General features: G+C 37.0%; 1 protein-coding gene across 1 annotated transcript in view; it reads right to left on the bottom strand.

The window, feature by feature from the left end:
• onecut (homeobox protein onecut) overlaps positions 1–16751 on the bottom strand; it is a 116313-nt gene that overhangs the window by 87200 nt on the left and 12362 nt on the right. The gene's annotated exons all lie outside the window — the stretch shown is intronic.

The following is a 16751-nucleotide window of genomic DNA, read 5'->3' as shown; positions in this document are numbered from 1 at the left end:
CTCTTTAGTATATTCTCGGAAAGTCTCTTTAGAATATTCTTGGAAAGTCTCCTCTTTAGAATATTCTTGGAAAGTCTCCTCTTTAGAATATTCTTGGAAAGACTCTTTAGAATATTCTTGGAAAGTCTCTTTAGAATATTCTTGGAAAGTCTCTTTAGAATATTCTCGGAAAGTCTCTTTAGAATATTCTCGGAAAGTCTCTTTAGAATATTCTTGGAAAGTCTCTTTAGAATATTCTCGGAAAGTCTCTTTAGAATATTCTCGGAAAGTCTCTTTAGAATATTCTTGGAAAGTCTCTTTAGAATATTCTTGGAAAGTCTCCTCTTTAGAATATTCTTGGAAAGTCTCTTTAGAATATTCTCGGAAAGTCTCTTTAGAATATTCTCGGAAAGTCTCTTTAGAATATTCTCGGAAAGTCTCTTTAGAATATTCTCGGAAAGTCTCTTTAGAATATTATTGGAAAGTCTCCTCTTTAGAATATTATTGGAAAGTCTCCTCTTTAGAATATTCTTGGAAAGACTCTTTAGAATATTCTTGGAAAGTCTCTTTAGAATATTCTCGGAAAGTCTCTTTAGAATATTCTCGGAAAGTCTCTTTAGAATATTCTTGGAAAGTCTCTTTAGAATATTCTTGGAAAGTCTCCTCTTTAGAATATTCTTGGGTCTTTAGAATATTCTTGGAAAGTCTCTTTAGAATATTCTCGGAAAGTCTCTTTAGAATATTCTCGGAAAGTCTCTTTAGAATATTCTCGGAAAGTCTCTTTAGAATATTCTCGGAAAGTCTCTTTAGAATATTCTCGGAAAGTCTCTTTAGAATATTATTGGAAAGTCTCCTCTTTAGAATATTATTGGAAAGTCTCCTCTTTAGAATATTCTTGGAAAGACTCTTTAGAATATTCTTGGAAAGTCTCTTTAGAATATTCTTGGAAAGTCTCTTTAGAATATTCTCGGAAAGTCTCTTTAGAATATTCTCGGAAAGTCTCTTTAGAATATTCTTGGAAAGTCTCTTTAGAATATTCTCGGAAAGTCTCTTTAGAATATTCTCGGAAAGTCTCTTTAGAATATTCTTGGAAAGTCTCTTTAGAATATTCTTGGAAAGTCTCCTCTTTAGAATATTCTTGGAAAGTCTCTTTAGAATATTCTCGGAAAGTCTCTTTAGAATATTCTCGGAAAGTCTCTTTAGAATATTCTCGGAAAGTCTCTTTAGAATATTCTCGGAAAGTCTCTTTAGAATATTATTGGAAAGTCTCCTCTTTAGAATATTATTGGAAAGTCTCCTCTTTAGAATATTCTTGGAAAGACTCTTTAGAATATTCTTGGAAAGTCTCTTTAGAATATTCTCGGAAAGTCTCTTTAGAATATTCTCGGAAAGTCTCTTTAGAATATTCTTGGAAAGTCTCTTTAGAATATTCTTGGAAAGTCTCCTCTTTAGAATATTCTTGGGTCTTTAGAATATTCTTGGAAAGTCTCTTTAGAATATTCTCGGAAAGTCTCTTTAGAATATTCTCGGAAAGTCTCTTTAGAATATTCTCGGAAAGTCTCTTTAGAATATTCTCGGAAAGTCTCTTTAGAATATTCTCGGAAAGTCTCTTTAGAATATTATTGGAAAGTCTCCTCTTTAGAATATTATTGGAAAGTCTCCTCTTTAGAATATTCTTGGAAAGACTCTTTAGAATATTCTTGGAAAGTCTCTTTAGAATATTCTCGGAAAGTCTCTTTAGAATATTCTCGGAAAGTCTCTTTAGGATCAAACGAAAAATAAAACTTAACGCAGGATCACTCGAAGTAATCTTCAAAATAAAACTTTTAAATTGAAATCCAATTTATAACTAATTCTATTTCAAATATAATAAAATTCAACCCTATTATTTTAAAACTAACTAGATTCTACCAAAAAAATGTATCATGAAATAAAAGCACTAGCTCCTTCCAACTAGGACAGCTTCATAAAAGTTTAAAAATCGGAAAAGTCAAATTTGCAACAACCCATAATCCTTTAAAATTATAAAGCGCGTTAGGTAATAAGTGACATTTTCGGGGAAATCACAATTTGAAAAAAATATATTCTAGGTAGAAACTTAATTCTCAATTTTGAACGGGGGGAGAGCGCGCGCAATAAAGGAGAAAATATTTTTGAAAAACATGGAACGTTGATATCACGAAAGGAATACATTAACGCCCTACACGACATAAACGTCCGATATACGCAGACAGGCTGGCGCAACCCTCGTAATGTTGGAGCGAAAGGGTACAGTTTATTAGTTATTAGAAATATATAAACTAGATTATAGCAACTCTGAAATTGAAACAATATAACGAATTCCCGTTTGTTCAATAATGGAAAGAAAACTCCTAAAATGGAACACATTGTTTGTGTAAATATCCTGCAAATTTCGTGTGCGCTATATATATTTAGGCTAACTACGATTTATATAGGGCGATTTCACTAGTCAGCAAATAAGCGACTACGCAAATAAAAGTGTCACGTAAAATATCGATTTTTATTGTCTTCGAAATTTATTTTCTATAAAGGTATAAACATCAAACTTGCCTTTTCTCTCACGAATTGAAAACTTTACCATATATCAGTTCGGTTTGTATTTAATATTGTATATTTAGGCTAATATCTTTTTAATTTATATATATATATATATATATATTTGTAAATTTTGTGTTGGTCTAAAGTGTTTGGTTTTTAAAACAAGTTTGTTTGTGAGGTGTGAACACTGCTGTATAATTAAAACGTAAAACAATCGAATTAAAAGTCGAAGGTGAATGGTAAAGTTGTCTACCCTGCCAGCCCCTTCCCTTTCGAAACTGGTTTTGCATTTCGAAATAAAGTAGGCTATTGTCCTTGCCATAATGGAAACGTGATGTTTTGAAAGAGTCAAATCCAACTTGGCAATTAATTGGGACACCCGAACGGCCGGTGAAGTCTACGCTGAAGGGGCCGAGAGCTAGTATCGGGTGACGTAGTCTTGGTCGGCGCGTCGTGCCAGTGGGAGAAGACCGACTGACTCATTTCTCTCGGAGAGGATGTTTGCGGTTTCCATGGCAACCGATACTCGTCCCGGCCACACTTGACTCTAGGCGCGAAGGCGACTTCCCGCACTTTCTTAACAATGACAGTTAGGACAGGTGATTTGGTCCGACACCCGAGGCGTTTTCAACTTCTGGAGTCCGTCCGGAATATAAAAGCCAGATAAGGAATGGACGGAGGGGGGTGCAAAATAGTTCTGCCGGGATGGACCAGAGATAGATGCCTATATTTAGAGATGAAGCTTCCGTTTACTAAGGACCTTTCGTTCACCCCTACTGGCCTCCTCTGGTCAAGTGCTGTCTGGGGGGTGTTATTCCAAAAACCGGGGCTACATACAGGTGACCAGCTATTTTACAGGTGCGCAAAACGTATTTATATTCCTCAAACGAGACTAAAACCTCGACCCTGTCATTTCTTAAAGGCCGGCAACATAGTTATTCGATTTACTCTGTCTTTCACTGGAAGTTGGCTGCTTGCATAGCGCATGTGTCTTGCACCGAGCCAGCTTACAGTTAAAGGCAGAGTAAATGGACCCACTATGTAGACTGCCTTTAAACCACTTCTCGAAATGGTCATCCGATAGAATTGTAATTAAATCTAAAGCGCATTACGATAATAAAAGTAATCCAATTAGTAGAACATTAATTATCTTTGAAATCAAAAACTAACTCAAAGTACTAGTTTCAAAATAACCTTATTCAGGGTTGCCACAAAATTTTGAGATTCAAATTAAGAGATTTTCCCAGACTTCTTAAGCCAATTTTTTTTATTTTACTTTTATCAGAAGTTAATAAATTTAAATGGACTTATATTCCAGTAAAAAAAATATTGCAATGTTGAAAAAATTTGCCAAACTTTCAAGGAAATAAATGATAATCAAATTTTGTCATAAATCTAGAGTAAAATTACCTTCAAAAAGTGCCATGATAAAATTTAATTCCCTGAGTTTTCCCTGAAGCTTTACAAATTCTTAAAATTCCCTGACATTTCCCTGACTTCTTAGGCCTATTTTGAAATTCCCTGACTTTTCCAAGATTTCCCTGTTTTCCCTGACGTGGGCAACCCTGTTATTTGCTAATATTTGATAAAGATAAATCTTTTTGATTAACTTCAGCAATTCCACCCAAATTAGCAGAACATTAATTATCTTTGAAATCCAAAACTAACGCGAATTACTAGAATCAAAATAACCCAATTTGCTAATATTTGATGAAACTAAATCTTTTTGATTGACTTCGGCAATCAAACCCAATTAATAATCATTGAAATAAAAAACTAAAGCGAATTAATAGAATCAAAATGACCCTATTAGCTAAGTTTTCTTTTCGGAATGACATAGTACGCGACGCAATAATTTTGATGTTCCCCAAAAGGACCCCAAACCCCACAATCTTCTCTCTCACCCGGCTCCAGGCAGATGCATACCCATCCCAACTACCCTTTATCTTCCAAATAGGCGTCCACCCATACCAAGCCCCAAAACTAGGCGGACGAGTTTACCTTATTACTCACAGGGAGGGCAGCTAAATGCGGAAAACCTAAAAGAGCAAACTGAAATTTAATCCAAGGCTTGAAAAGCTAATTCAGTCAAAGGCTGGGAACGAGTAAAGGCTGCGTACTGTACGACTAAATAAATTATCAGCCAGGATAGTAGAGAAAAAATGATGTTTCTCTAATGAGTATGGTAAGCGCGTAAACAGACCAGTTAGCTAAGAGTCAACAAAAGTAGATAAATTGTAAAAATTAAAAAAAAACCTCCCAAATTTAGTCTGAGTGTAAAGCAGGGTAGGGTGGGGGTAGTTTAACTATATACAAAAGAATCTAAGAGTAGTGGAATGGGGGGAGGAGGGAAGGGTAGTTAGGATTTTCAGGATGCAGAGCGCCATTAATCAAAGACCTTTTGTGTGTCCCTACTATAATTTAGACATTGCAGGCCGCGGAAAAGTTTCTAGCATTTGGTCGCTCCAAACAAAGCCAGAAAAGGGAACGCTGGAGATAAAAATTTAGTAAATCATCAGCACCCGGGACTCAATTTTAAAACTAAAGCTACTCTCGCCTCCGCAGACCAACATTTCAACGGGTTTTTTAGGGGGACGCAAACTGCACCCTGCCCTCCACCCTTCTTAATGAAGTTTAAATTATTTCCGTTGTATATATGACGCGAAAGGGGTTAAAATTTGAGACAGGTTATTAATTATCACCCCTTTCTCAAAAGTGGGGGGACCCTAAAAATATTTTTACTTAAAAAGCACAATTTTTCTTTCAAAGGGGGGAATGGAAGAGGACTAAGCCTGGCTGACATACGATCATTTATTGAACGCGAATCGCCTCAGTTATCTTTTGAGTGGAACTACTTTCATTAGCGTATAAAACTTGACGGGACGAATTACAACCTCAGTTGTAATCTTAGTTAGTTTAGAATTTGACTAGTTCAAATTTCTATTTATTTAATAAATTAATATCCAGATACATAGAGAAGGTAAAATAGTAAACGCGAAATAGTCAAATTTTCGTTTGCTATACTCAGCTACAAAATTAGAAGTTAAAAATGTAAAAGAAAACCATATGATATAAAAAAAACGTTTTATTTATTAGGTCAATTTGGGTCAATTAGGTCCATTCCAAAATAAATAAAAATTAAAACTTTCTTTAAATTTTGTAGTTGAGTATAGTTTTTCTGCAAACGAAAATTTTACTTTTTTTGCGTTATCTATTTTATCTTCTCCGTGTATCTGCATATTTATTTATTTTTATTAAAATGTAACAAATTTATTTACTTAATACGAGAAAACTGAGCATGTATTAGCAAAATTTAGACTATAAATTTAAACTTTACATTAAATAAATTGGATGAAATTAAAACTCCCCCCCCCCCAAAAAAAACACACTCTGCCAAAAGGAACTGACGCTAAGAGAAGAACGTTATCAAGAGATTGAATTTAATTACGTTCTAAAAATAAAATAAGATCTGGCTTTAGGCTGTCATATCAGTAAATCTATGGATTTTGTCATTTTCTCCTAAATTTCTGGACTTAAATACGTTTTTTTTTGGTATCGAGTTTTGATTATAAAATTTCGATTTACCCCCTCTGAGCGCAGTACAGTCAGTGCCTGAAGTTAACTTAGGCCTTGTTCGGGCCTTTGCATTGAGAGGGGGGAGAAGTGGCGTGCACTCGCCTTTTTAATTACCTCTTTTCATATGATTAATTGGCTTCTGTAGCTTTCCCCCTGATATACCTTTTTAAGTGGATTTTTCTTTATTTTTGGACCGTTTTCTCGACTGGGGGGTGTCCCAAAAGGAAATCTTTATTTCTTACCCCCCCCCCCCCCCACTCTTTACTGGGAAAATGATATTTACTGATATTACACGATTTTATTTTTCTTAGAAATATCTCGACATTGGGGAGGATAGCTGGCGAAGTATTTTGTGAAATATACAAAACTAGGAACTAACAATTTATGATACGCAATAAGTCATTTTTAATTCGTAGAATAATAAATACATTTTCCGAAAATTATTTTTTATATAAAATTTTTTCAGAAATTCATATTTTATGAATTAATAGTTTCAGAAAAGGACATTTTTCGATTTAATATTTTTCAGAAAACCACATTTTTGCTCGATTTAATAGTTTCAGAAAATCACTATCATAACAAAAATCACGACGAACTATTTTTGTTCTTTCGAAGTATTATAAAGTCTGGTACTATCGGAGTATGAATAATTATGCACTTTTGGTATTATAATTACATTCCAAATATTACATTTTATTTAATTTCGAGAATGACTACTTGAATTAACAATGTAAGTCATTTTCTCTTTCCCCCGTGTCGTCATAGTGAGCACGTTTGGTGTATGACGTCATTTCAACGTACCTATTTCGACTAACTGCCGCACTTGTATAATATAATTATATACTTATGGTTCTAACACTTCAGAAAAACAAGCAGGGCAAATTTAAACCCTTTTTTAAGACAATTTTAAATTAACGTTTTAATTTAGATAATTAATTTATCCAAACTGACCACATACAGAAAACACACTTAATAATAATTAGGTGAACCGGACAAGCACCACTAACGCGAAAACACAGGTACAAGTACACATTTGGGAGGTGGGAGAATGCAATAGGGATTTCTCTAATAAACCTAATTTAGCACTCGCTAGAGGAGAGAGAGCGAGAAAATGCCAACATTATTTTTTATTTCTTCGTCCATAGAGGGCGGTAATGACGTCGCGTTTAGACCGCGTGCCGAAAAAAGTGGGAAAAACGGGTGCAAGAACGGAAAAACAGCTTTTAACAGTCCCAAACACCTTTACAAGAAAAAACCCCACTCTTTCAGCGAGGAAGAAGGGAAAAGATTCCCCAGCCAAAAAAATAATAAAAAAAATAAAAAAAACGGGGGGTGTCGTGGTCTTCATTTCTCCCCCCCCCTCCACGTCTCTTTTGAACCCTTTAGCCCGTAGCCGAGGCTTAACCGACAGTTTTAATAAAAGCTACAAAACGAGGTACGGTCTATACGGCGGGGTAAGCGGCGACATGTCGAGTGAGGCGAGGCAACCCGTTCGCTGGCACGCTCTCATTCTCGCTATACACAACTTGGGCACGTTCCGCCGCGCGCTCCCCCCTAAACTTGAAAAGACGGAATGGAAGAGTCTATCCCGTCACCGTGGCAACGCTATTTTGAAGGAGAGTAGAAGCACGCGTCACCTACAAAGGCTTAACTCGTACGCTACCCCTATTAAAGGGCTACAGCGCCAGTCTCCCGCAAACTTTTTGCGTCCTTTTTCGCACCAAAATAAAAAAAGAGATTTCCTATCCACCAAATTTTCCCCACTTTAGCGAAGTTACGCGGCCGAGATGAACTAAAGGAAGGAAGAGCGGACGCGGATAGTGACGCAAAAAAATGGGGGGGCTTATAATCTGCATTGACGAAGAAGCGACAAACGGACAAGCGTCGCTTTCATCGAAGCCGACCAAAATGGATTAAACTATTTTTTCGACGCAATTTTCTTTTTCCTGTGGCTCTGGCTCAAAATAACTTTGGAGAAATTTAAATAGCTTCGGAAATTGTTTGGGGACGAGGAGTGATTTCCTTCTTTTTTTGCGTCCCCCATGTTTTGGTTGCGGTTGTCATTTGCAAACGCTTATTTTACCAACGTATTATGGAATAAATATGACGCCGTAAGGAAATACAGGGTGTTTCAAATAATCTGTTCCATGGCGCCGAATCCCATTCGACCGAACCCAATCCCATTCGACCGAAAAAGCCACACTTTGGCGGATTAAGGATTCGGTCTAATGGGATTGTCCCATTCGACCGAAAAACCCGCACTTCTCTGGGTTTAGGATTCGGTTTTATCCTTTTCAGCATCTGTCAGAACAGCATGCAGTGTTACCTAACCTAACCTTACCTAACCTAACCTTACCTAACCTAACCTAATCTAACCTAAAGGAGTAGAAAGAAAAACTATTTTTTTTGCGGTAGCTCAATTGTGAATATTGCGTCGGTCGATTAGAAAAATACAAAACCCGCCTTTGGGCTAATTTCATCAAAAACATTGGCGGAATTCGGTCTAATGGGAATTCGGTCGAATGGGATTCGGCGCAATGGGAAGATACCGTTTCAAAAGGTTATACAAAAAATGTTAATTAGTTGTAGGGGGTGAGTTGAAAAGTACGTCTGTTTTTTTTCCATTTTCCTACGATGAGTTAAAAGAGCGCCAGAGAGCTTCAAAGTGTGACCTACTAGCCCCTGGAAGTAGGCTGCAACCAGAGCATAACCAAGCAGCAGGGAAACGCGAACATTGAGGTTTGGGTTCGTGTGATAGGTAAAAAAGAACATTGTTAACAAATCGAGGTAACCAACGTAAAAAAGTAAACAGAACCTAAAGTCGTGATGGACCGCGATTTATTATCACTTTCAAACTGCAACAATGGAGTTCACTTTGGAAGAACTGGTGTATATTCATTTGTTTTGTTATTTATCTCAATTCCCACGCATTCGCAAATTCATCGTACCCCTGAAATCGCATTTCCCTGCTGCTTGGTTTTGCGCTTTTTGCAGCCTACTTCCAGGGGGCTAGTAGGCCACACTTTGAAGCTCTCTGGCGTAGGGATATGGGACAAAAACAGGCACACTTCTCAACTCACCCCCTACAACAGTACAACTCCTTCAAATGTTTGTATAACCTTTTGAAACACCCTGTATATTTTAACAGTACCAAGTAGCTCTTTATTTATTCGCGACCGAAACGAGTGTAGGTGGCGTAACGGTGCTAGCTTCTCCGAGGTAGCGCCTATGATCTAGCGTCTGCTACAGACAAATTAAAAAGTCATAAGAACGTTTTTTTCTGAAATAAACTTATCAAAATATAAGGAAACGATGCAAAGATTATATTAAAATGCAAGTATACTTTATTTGTAAAGTCAAATTTACGGATAACGTTGAGGAAAAACTAATATTTTGCGTCTCCTATCTAAGTTTCAACGGCGAACCAAAGAGGGCGTAACGATAGATCGCGAATACTTATGAAGAATGACTATGTTAGAGACGATCCTTGTCATAATGGTCGAAGTATTCCCCCTAGTACCAGACGGGGGAAGGAAAAACGTCACCAATGTGCGCATCAATCGCCTCTGAAGACTTTAGTTTGAGGGAAACAATGAGATACCCGGCTGATTTGACTTTTTAAAGGTCGATTACATATAGGGATTGCAATCCAGCAGGGTTTGCAATCCAGCTGGATTTTTGCTGGACCGACATCAATCTCGCTGGATCCAACGCGGATCCAGCAATTTATATATTTTTCAAAAAACAAAAGAATTTTATCAAAAATGCCCAACAAGTTAGAAAGCCCAAATAAACCTCTCCTCGGAAGTTTTCCATGGAGAACTAACCGGAGTTTTTTTGAAAGGAGATGCTAGCGTCACCTGGCTGTCGTACTGTACTAAATAGCGTGACAAATTTAAACTTCTCCTGTTATTCCTCCATGGTATGTCGAAGATATTATTAATTTGCAATTAGAAGACGTGGCAGTCATTGGCTCAGCTGTAAAGGATCAGTGTTCCTAAAAAGCCACCTTTTTGGATTTTTGTCCAGGCGAGGGGAAAATACTAGCAAATAGTGGCTAATAAAGAAAATATGACTTTTGAAAAGAGAATAGGTTGAAAATCCAATTATTAGTTATCAATAATAAACTTTTGGACCAACCCAAATTCTGGCAACTATGTATAGATATTTGTATTTTATAGCCCAAAATGCAAAAACTTCAATATTGAAATCTTAATAAAAGAGTAAAAAATATATTGGCAACTTTTTTCCACTAAATACATTTTTGGCCAGGCCGGTATTTACCACTATTTGCCACATTATTTTCCACCTGGTATTTACCACCCCGGAACCCTAAGATCCACTAGTTAAAAATATAACTCCTGCTCGTTTCCTGTTCGCAACTGTACTTTTATTTATATCAATTAATTTTAAATAATAAAAATCTTGCTGATTAAATTAATATATATAATAAATAATATAAAATAAATGACGTTAATGAGTTCATAAAAACGTAAAGGAAGACGGACTTTTCCCAAAGTTGTTTGTATAAGTATCGTTGCAACATAATTTACCGTAACCCGAAGCACTCGGCCCGTCCCAAAAGTAACAAAAAATATTAGTTGGAGAGAAGAAGACCCATACTTACAGAACATACACAACATTCACCCATGTCTGAACACAAACACGCAGTACACAAAACATTACAAAAGCACGAATTCGAATACAAACGTTCAAAAGCTGGTTTACACTAACAAGTAAGTCAAAACCGTCGTTACGGTGTGCGTTAACGTTAAAAAATGTATCAGATGTAACGAGGAGTTTAGCCGTTACACCTGTTTCGCCCTGTTGAACCTTTTCAAAGTTCATGAAACTGCCAACGCGGTGAATACACTTTGCAAAATTGTAAAAGGATTAAATCAATCACGTTTGTATAATTTGTAACGCACGTGGGTTGGGGGTATCTATCTACACCAACTAGTTAAGGGGATTCTTGTTGACATCTTGGAAGAATAATGCAGACAATTACAATTAAACCAGACTGTATTGTAAATACTGGCATTGATGGGCTTGTCTTACGCAACGTTCACTTTTGTGCCATTCGCGGCGCGCGTATCGCGATTCACGTGCCAATTAATTAAAAGATAATTACTTGCGAATTCGCATCGCTGGATCCAGCACGTGGTGCTGGATCCAGCAGACCAAAAAATGCGCTGGATCCAGCTGGATTGCTGGATGAGGGATCCAGCAATTGCAATCCCTAATTACATATTTATTCGGTTTTGCTCTGTCTTTCACTGGAAGTGGGCTGCTTGCATAGCACATGTGTCTTGCAGCGAGCCAGCTTACAGTGAAAGACAGAGTAAACCGAATAACTATGTAGTTGGCCTTTAATGGCAGAACACGTTGGCCTACCACCAGGATATTTGCGCAGCGGGAAGTAATCTTAAAGGAAAACATGTCTCGAATGTGATGTGGCTTTTAATACCCAAGCTAGGCTAATACCCAAGGCACCACCTTAGGCCAAAGTCATCAAACTACTTTTAAAAGCGCATCATCTCACGGCAAGTAGAGGAAGTTTTAAAGGCACAAAATCGAGCACGTGCGATATTAAAAAAATTATTATAAATGCTGGCTCGCGCACGACCTTTTTATTTTAATTGTCACTCGCTATTTTCTGTTTGCTGTAAAAAAAAAACACTTTTGGAAGACCTTTTTTCGAGGTTGATGCGAGTCCTTCTTGGGGTAGGTGGTCTGTGGCTAGAGGCATGTACATAATGAATATTTAGAAGGGTGAAATGTTCGGCATAGTAACGGTCAAGCTTTTTGAATAAAAGTTAATATTTTCACGTAATTAATTTTTAATAGGCCTTTCTATAAAATAAGCTACGCTTGCTCTACTTGTTTTTACGTAGCTCATTCGTCACGAAATACGTAGAAGTTCGGTTCAGTTTACGCTTAAAGGCCGACTACATAGTTATTCGATTTACTTTCACTGGAAGTTGGCTCGCTGGAAGACACATGTGCTATGCAAGCAGCCTACTGCCAGTAAAAAACAGAGTAAACCGAATAAATATGTAGTCAGCCTTTAAGAACAGGGTGCCTCGTCGAAATTACTCTTATGTCCATGACTTTTCGTAGTAAAACGTCATCGATACGTCACCAGTGACTCAGCAGCAACATCAAAAGCAGAAGGCCAATTTTACTTTATTTATTTCTTAAAGGGAGCGTGAACTTCAATGTTTATCGTGGCTTATTATCTTCCGTTAATGTTACCACTTAAACCTCGTCTATGAAATATAAATAAAGTTATAGTTATCTTTGGCTACGTTCAGCGGGACTCAGCGGACTCAGCGCTGAGCGTTGAGCTTACTGTACGCTCTTTTTAACTTCCGGTTTCTACGTCATGTTGCTCAACGAAGTCAGCGGTCGGAGGAGCAGGTTTTTCCGTTGCTCATCGGTATCGTGACGTCATTCGACAAAGTTAAAGGAGGGGTAGCAGACGATATTTTGTTCGTTAAGTCAGCGAACTAGAAATCGTACAACAACTTTTAGATTTTTGTGACGTAGCGTTGATTAAAAGAACTCAACGTTAACTCAGCGGTTTTTCTCCGTTGATAGTTGTTGAACGCAGCCCTGATTTTTAGATATTGCTTACTACGCATTTTTTTAAGAAAAACGTGAGTTATTATATTCCTTAAAAATAAGCCTATACGATTGTGAAATTTCTTACACTCGTTAGATTCGAAACGTTGTGTCGCCGCGAACGTTATTTATCACATCGCGTGCTTTTAATATTTTGTATTTCCGTAACGTATAAAATTTATAATTACCCTTGTCTTTAAAACCCCCGAAACATATTTTTAAAGAGTTGTTATTCCTCTTTTATATTTTTAATGGTTATTCGTAGCCTAGAAACAATCGAGCCGTAATGAAAACCAGAAATGTAACGCCGAGAAAATATTATAAGTAGCGTCATAAGTGTATTATATTGTTACATAAGTGTGACGATTCCTATTGGCGGAGTGGTTAGCACTTCGCCTCACATCGAGAGGAGCCGCGTTCGACCCAGCTTGTGGCACTTTGTGAAAATTAGCAACAAATCCTTCTGAGTTGGGAAGTTCTCTCGCCACTGCTGGTTTAAGGGATATTCCCCCGAGCTCTTCGGTTTCCCCTTCCATCCAAACTTGCCGAGGTAAACGTGGCATGAAGGGCTTACCACCACCAGCCGCCTTCGCATTATAACCCGGCCACCTGAATTAATGGCTTTAAAAGTCACTCGATGACTTAGGCCTAAGGTGGTGCCAAGGGTATTAGCCTAGCTGATTATTATTATTCTTCACATGCAAAAGCTTTACTGAAAGCTATTCACACGCAGCCTTTGGCAGCGCCTCGCTAGGGGGATATTTTATTCTTGGGATGACGTCACTCCGTTACTAGCTCTTAGTATAATATTCCCCAAAGTGACAAACTTATGGAACAATATTATAGGCTTATGGTAGTACTCAATATTTATTGAGATAAAAACTCTTTTAAACCACCCAGGTTTTCCAAAAACCTATACATTAGGGTTGCCACAATAATCTCAGATTTATATTCCCTGTCTTTTCCCCGGGAACTATTGCAAAATATTTCCCTGGCAAATTTAAGGTAAAAAATATACAATTTAAACATTTATACTTTTCTTCTATAATAATAATAATAATCAGCCAGGCTAATACCTGACGCACCACCTTAGACCTAAGTCATCAAGCAACTTTTAAAGCCATTAATACAGATGGCCGGGTTACAATACGTAGGACGGTGGTGGCCAGACCGTCATACCACGCGAGACAACAGCTCCCTACACTCACTATTACCTAGAAAGTAAAGTATCAAATTCCCTGATTTTTCCCCGGACTTTTTTAAGGCCAAAATTACAAACTTATGATACAATATTATAGACTTATGGTAGCGCGTATAGGCGACCAGTAACTCGGTCAAACTCTGGCGAAGAAGTTTCACCTTCAATTTATCCGCGAAGGTCGTACGGAAAGAGCGGGCTGAGGAATGGTCGGCGCTTGATAAAAGGAGTAATAACCCGGCTATTTACACGCGTCAACGGAGCAAATTGGCTCCGAGCGCGTCTCAGTCATCCTGGGCCGGCCCGTCATCAAGCCCCAAATCCCTTATTCCCCATCCCACACGCCGCAGCCTCTTCCACGGCGAAGACGCCTCGGTTTCAAAGAGGCGAAAGTGTGATATATTGATCAAGGAGGGGTAGCCAACAGGGGGGGGGGAGAAGGAAATAAACTGTGGGGGGGCAATGAGTTTAGAAGGGGTTGCAGTACTGGCAGAGCAGGGAGTGGTGGTACGCGTATCTTGGGGAAATCGATGTACGTTCTAACCACGTGCACTTTTACGCGCCTTTTGGATTTTTACCCACCGAAAACGACTCTGACCACGTGTATTTGTTTTGTTGATGCTTTTTTTTTAAGAGTGAAGATACGGTTAGACGAAAAGCGTACAGAAATTAAAATCCTTATAGGAAAAATAGGATTATTTTTTTCAAATCATAGGATTATACAGGACTCAAAAATGTGACTAAAATTTCTTAGTTTTATGATATTTAAATGGTAAATTTCAGGTTAAGTTACGGAATTGTTTTTAAAAAGTATGCAAATTTTATTTTTAAGAAAAATACTGGAGAGTGAATTTTTTTGTTTCATTGTAAATTCTCACTAAAGATTTCATAACAATAATGTAAATTTCTAATGTTACTAAATATCACAAGACTTACTTTCAAATTTTATTTTCTATGGAAGCAACCCAGAAAATATAAAGTTTTCGTTTGAGAAAATAATTATGTGCATTGAAAACAGATATTACCTCAAATATATAGGACTTTATAGGATATATCAAGACTTTATAGGATATATCAAGAAATTACAGGATAATATAGGATTTGTTGAAAAATATTGAATTTTGTAATAATTAAAGGACCGCTGGACTGACTGCAAATAAAAATTAGCTTAATTTATGTAATTGTAAGCCGTTTCAACACCCGAGTGCCAAGATAAAAAAGTCCAAAATATTTCGATAAAACATGTTTTTAGTTTTATATCTGTAATAATTGCAATAAAAATCTAATAATTGAAATATACTAAAAAGAAGGTCAAAGCAATGTTAAAAATTAAATTATTGGTCAGACTAATAGTAAAAATACACGTGTGGATTCTTAAAATTTTGCTATTTTTGACAGCAACTAAGATTCACCGAATAGGCCCCATCAACTAATTCGAAATTATTTAAGCTGTATCGAGGTACATTATTTATATTAATTATTTAACCTGCTTTGAGGTACATTATTATTAAATATCACCAGTATTGAGGTATATTATTTGTAAATACTTAACAGCCATTGAAATACATTATTTTTAAATATTTAACCTGCATTGAAATACATTATTTATAATTATTTAGCTTGCACTGAGGCTAGTGTTCGTACGGGGACAAAATAAAGTCGGGGTCGGGGTCGGGGTCGGGGTGGGTCTAACCCCGCGAAAAACAAGTCGGGGTCGGGGTCGGGGATGGAAAATTCTTTGAGTTTATTATGAATAGAAAAATTATAAAAATAACCCAATTTTACTGAGCCTAGAGGTCTATAGCTTAGGCAATTGTTTAAGTAAGTTGTTTCATAAATTCACAAGTTATTTACAAACGTTGTAACTCCTTAGCTGAGACTGAGAGAGCCCGAAACAACGGAAATTATGAAAGTGAAACTAAAATTTAAAAAAGCTACTCAAGTCGGAGTTAAGCGTCGAGCGCGAACTATGTCAGCGGCATCAGCCGAAGGTCATTCGGATCATTCTATTGTCGCCCACGAAAAAAGGGAGAGAAGGAACCTATATATTTTATATATTTTTAGGATTTTAGCGGGGTGCGTCGGCGCGAAAATTTAAAATTACACTACAAAAACATAACCCCGAAAAATGGAAAACCCCGACTTAGTTTGCGACAGTCGGGGTCGGGGTCGGGGACGGGGACAAAAGTCGGGGATCCCCGACTTTCGGGGTCGGGGTCGGGGTCCCCGTACGAACACTAACTGAGGCATAATATTTTGTAAATATTTAACTGGCATTGAGGTTCATTATTTGTAAATATTTAACTGGCATTGAGGTTCATTATTTGTAACTATTTAACTGGCATTGAGGTACATTATTTGTAAATATTTAACTGGCATTGAGGTACATTATTTGTAAATATTTAACTGGCATTGAGGTACATTATTTGTAAATATTTAACTGGCATTGTAAATATTTAAATATTACGTATAGTAGGCCTACTTATATTGTACTGAGAGGCTTAGTGCTACAGCCAAAGCATATTTAACACCTATACCTTTAGTTTACTTAAGCCTCCTTAAGCCTAAGGAATGAACTATTTGAATAGTTATAATAAGCTATACAAGATTACGTATAATATTTTGGTCTCTTATAGAAGAACACGTTTTTAAATGGTTTCAAGACTCCATTACGAAGTTTTCCATTTTGATTAATAATAATAATAATCAGCAAGGCTAATACCCAAGGCACCACCTTAGGCCCAAGTCATCTAGTGACTTACATTACTTTTGGTTCCTATAAATTCGATCATAATGTCCACGTATCATCTCAACA

Source organism: Leiobunum rupestre, chromosome 10 (genome assembly GCF_980474605.1).
Source record: "Leiobunum rupestre chromosome 10, qqLeiRupe1.1.hap1, whole genome shotgun sequence".
NCBI lineage: Eukaryota > Metazoa > Arthropoda > Arachnida > Opiliones > Sclerosomatidae > Leiobunum > Leiobunum rupestre.
Note: the sequence above shows the minus strand (reverse complement) of the source record. Positions and strands in the feature narration are given on the sequence as shown.